At 38.8% G+C, this 4,658-nt stretch overlaps 1 long non-coding RNA gene across 1 annotated transcript; it reads left to right on the forward strand.

Moving 5' to 3' along the window:
• The first annotated feature begins 1,165 nt into the window (after positions 1-1,165).
• On the forward strand, positions 1,166-2,423 carry LOC142108108 (uncharacterized). The gene is made up of 3 exons (XR_012680104.1): positions 1,166-1,243; positions 1,838-1,900; positions 2,027-2,423. It is a non-coding gene; the product is annotated as an uncharacterized LOC142108108 (long non-coding RNA).
• The last annotated feature ends 2,235 nt before the right edge of the window (positions 2,424-4,658 follow it).

The raw sequence follows: 4,658 nt of genomic DNA on the forward strand, positions 1-4,658 counted from the left end.
GTGTGTATATATGTATATATGTATATATATATATATATATATATATATATATATATATATATATATACATATGATACTGTGAAAGAAGGCATATAAAGGAGGAGTTTGGTCTTGAACCATATATTTTTTTTATAATTTAATTCTAATCTATTTAATGACATGGCCCATGATTCATTAAGGACCGTAAGTTTAGAAACGTTATTTAAGTATCCTGGACAAAAACATGCAACAATGCAAGGTGTGCAAGTTAGTATTCTGTTTTGCACATAAGTTAAATACTGCCTGTTTTTTCCTGTTGCACTAATCTTTGAGCTTATTTGTACACAGATGATATTTGTGTGTTACGTGAAAAAACAGTCAGTATTGTTTTTTTTTTTAAAAACATAATAATATTTTGCAGCCCTTTCATTGTAACATTATTTTGGCCGAGTGACCAAAATTAGCAGTTTATATAGTTAAATGCTTCATGAATCAGGCATTATTTTTTTTTGGGCAAACATTAGTCATGGGGCAATTTTGAGTGTCAGGGGCAATTTTTGTTTTAAAAATATGTGTATGTCATCAATCAATATCTAAAAACCATTTAAATTTTGTTTTTTGGGTAGTTCAAACACACAAAGACATCCTACTCTCTAAGAAAAAAGGATCGCGTGCGACAACAGGTATGTATGAAAAAAAAAAAATATTTTTTTTTAAAAAAAATATATCTATGTCTTGTAATAATCTAAAGCAAAGCAATTTCAAACAGAAATGCCAAGAAAACGAATGAGTGTATCATCAGTTTCTACGGTGACTAACATTACTGAAAAAAGAAGAAGAGGTTGGTTTTAAAAAAAAAAAAAAATTCTTAAATTTATTAAAATCCGATTTTTGCCAAATTTTTAACATTGCTTATGTTTCAGAGACTGCATTTGACAAGCAACCATGTAGTTCAAGGACAGAATTGGCGTCATTGCAGAACATTTCGGAATCCATTACAGGTGAATGATAGTCCAATATACATTCTACATTCAACATTGCAATGCCTTTTTTTTTTGGTTTATTTGTTAAATATTTCAAATTGTCATTAGGTTAAAATAATCTGTTGATGAGGAAATAAATCATTTACAATTAGATAATAATAGCAACATGTTTTATTGTTTATCCTTAGAAAACCTGAGAGAGTAGCAACAAGAGGCAAGAGCTGCAGACAGTGATGTAACCCCTATTGAGGATACAGAAACATGTAATTTTGCTAGAAATGGTAAGTAAAAATTTTCTTTGGCCAAAAAATTCAACTTAGCAACTATTTATAAATTTCATCATAGGCCACTGATTAAAGGTATATAGGTTAGTCGTTTACAGGGGCTTCTTTCACATTGGGCACAATGGGCAGGTGCCTGGGGGCCCTGCAGGCCAGGTAAGTCTTTCCGAAGCAGTGCAAGAAAAAAAAAATTTTTTACTTTAGGACAGCTGGCGATCTGGCTCCCTCCCTGTTGTCCTCCTCCGTGTGGCGCTGGCAGTGCATTTTGGGTGACACGTCATAACGCCCACCAGTCAAGCATTGCGCTGGATCGCCAGCTGTCCTAAAGGTAAGTTTGTGGTTTTATTTCTCTGTTTTTTGTTTTTTTTGTCTTGCGCTGCCTCAGACGTATATGGGCCCAGGTGCATGGCTTTACCCGGGGGCCCAAATAGTTGGTAAGAGGGCCCTGGTCATTTAGGATATAAATCAAACGTTTTGTGTATCTACCAGTAAATTTCCATCATTAATACAAAGTGCCAAGTTCATACTGACCTTATTATACTGACAAATGTAACTAACGTCATTAAAAAATGTAATAATTTTTTATTTTTCCAGAATCAGAAGACTCCCATCAGTCTGGTTCTTTATCATTTTCACCAGAAATTCCTGTGATTCAGCGTAAGTGTAGAGTCATAATTATATTTTTTAATTAATAATGTCAAACAATATAGCATGTTTCTAAATAAATAGTTGTGAGTTTCTATATGTTTGTATGTGTATATATTTTTTTTTCTTTCAAAATAGCTACAACAACAACCACAGCTTTTGAGGCCCTGCAGCAAACATTTCACCGTTTGGAAGACACTTCACAATCTAGAATACAACGTGGGGAAAGTGCACCTTCAACATCTAGTTTTCCTAGACTTACAACACTTGCAAGAGAAATGGAAAACTCCCAGGAAGTGTTTCGGAGAACAATGGAAGACAACATGAGAGGAATCAAAGATGCCATTGTTGGACTTACTGAGGAAATGTCGAAACAGAGGCAATAACAGATAAACACCAATCGAGACATTGCCACTATTCTTTCCGGAATCTTAGCCTCCCAAGAAAGAACCAAAGTGAGTATTGGAAGAATTTCCAATACTCTAGACCAAATTTCGCAGAACCAGCAACAGACTGCAGCAGCCAATATCCTCATATCCACCAACCTTCAAAGTTTAAATGAAGAAATGCGCTCAAGAAGACTTTTGGAAAACCTTACGGTTAATTTTCCAGAGTGGAATGTGTCAGGAACCATCCCTCAAACAGGACAACCACAAAGTGCTATAAGCAGCTTAAGGACCCCAGAGATACCATTGGATTTGACAGTGCAGTCTGCATGGCCAAGCCCAGAAGAATTGCAATCTGCACGAAGCAGACTACTATCATCTTCATCATCAGAGGATCCAGTGATGCAATCTACCCCCAACGTAAGTCAAATGTCTATCTATTTTTTTTATTATCTAATACTTCAATATTTAGTACGTTCACTAACCCAATCTATGGTCATATTTAATATTAAATAACAACATTTTAGTAACAATATATTTCTGTAATTTTTTTTTTTCAGAAATAGAAGATATAATTGATCTGTTGATAAATATGGAGCAACAAGTTTTACAAGTTTTCAACGTTTGAACATTTTGGAATATTTCATTTTGATGATCACAATGAACCTTACATGTAAAAAGGTATGTATTTGGATATTTTTAATAATTCATAAAGATATACATTTCATATATATATATATATATATATATATATATATACATACATACATACATACATACATACATAGAGAGATAGAGAGAGAGATAGAGAGAGAGATAGAGAGAGAGATAGAGAGCTATACATATATATACCCAAAACTTCCAATAGAGCGCTTGTGAAGGGCAGATATAAAAACTGACCAATACTTAAATTCTGTAGGCAGCTCCCCAGTCATTCAACACCTGTCTGCAGATGAGGAAGGTACCAGCCGGCGACAATCTAGACGTCTTTTTAACCATATTGGTCTGGTTCATTTACGGTATCACACCATTGTGGCTTGTATTTTAGTTTGCAGCTGTTCATCTTGCCCTATGTCAGGAGGCGATATCTACTATCCAGGATTACCTTGATTACCAAGTTATTCGTGGTGCCATCAGAAGGAATTCATCATATAAATCATTGGCTTGATTACTTTGAATATCTGGTACGGGAATTATATATCTCTGGATGAATACGACTATGTATCACTTAAAATTATTATTATTAATTATTATTAATTTTTATTTATAAGGCGCCACTAGGTGTCCGCGGCGCCGTACAGAGACAAACGAAATAACAATACAAAGAGAGACAGCACAGAACAGTAAACAATAATCACAGTACTCAGTGAGCTCAAGGCACAGCTAGAGGGGCGGGGGAAGGTCAGCCAACAATGGCACCAAGGAGGGAGGGCACGGATTAGAGGGAGACCCTCAGGGGAAGAGGGACCTCAAGGAGTAAGGCTAGGTAGCTGGCGAGCAGAGTAAAAGTGGTGAAGACAGGAGGAGAGAAGACCCTGCTCGAAGGAGCGTACAATCTAAGGGGAGGGGAAGACTGACAGAGAGACACAGGGGAGAGAGGGAGAGAAGGAGGAACGGAGAATAAGGATAGGGGAAGGGGAATGAGGGGGAAGAGTCAGAAGAAAAGGTAGGAAGTTAAGTGGGAGACTGGAAAGCTTTAAGAAAAAGGTGGGTTTTTAAACACCGTTTGAAGCTGGACAGATTAGGGGAAGTTCTGATGGAGCGGGGGAGCTGGTTCCAGTGGAGGGGGGCAGTGCGGGAGAAGTCTTGGATACGCGCGTGGGAGGAGGTGATCAGGGGGGAAGAGAGGCGACGGTCATTGGTCGATTGGAGAGGGCGGGATGGAGCATGAATAGAGAGGAGGGAGGAGATGTAGGGTTAGGTGGAGTTGGCGAGGGCCTTGTATGTAAGAGTGAGGAGCTTGAACAGGATTCTGTAGGGTAAGGGGAGCCAGTGAAGAGATTGATAGAGGGGGGAGACAGAAGAGTAGCGGCGAGAAAGGAAGATGAGCCTAGCGGCAGCGTTAAGTACAGATCGAAGGGGAGCGAGGTGAGAGTGGGGAGGCCAGTAAGGAGGAGGTTACAGTAGTCAATGCGGGAGATGATCAGAGAGTGAATAAGACATTTAGTGGCATCTTGGGAAAGGAAGGGCCGGATGCGTGCGATGTTACGCAGCTGGAAGCGGCAGGATTTAGCAAGAGAGAGAATGTGGGGGCCAAAGGAGAGAGAGGAGTCGAGGATGACTCCGAGGCAGCGAAGTTGGGGGACAGGGGAGATAGAGGTATTGTCGACAGTGATAGAGAGGTCAGAAGGGGGCGTGGTGCGAGGGGGAGGGAAGACTATGAG

The sequence above is a fragment of the Mixophyes fleayi genome, chromosome 1 (assembly GCF_038048845.1).
Source record: "Mixophyes fleayi isolate aMixFle1 chromosome 1, aMixFle1.hap1, whole genome shotgun sequence".
NCBI lineage: Eukaryota > Metazoa > Chordata > Amphibia > Anura > Limnodynastidae > Mixophyes > Mixophyes fleayi.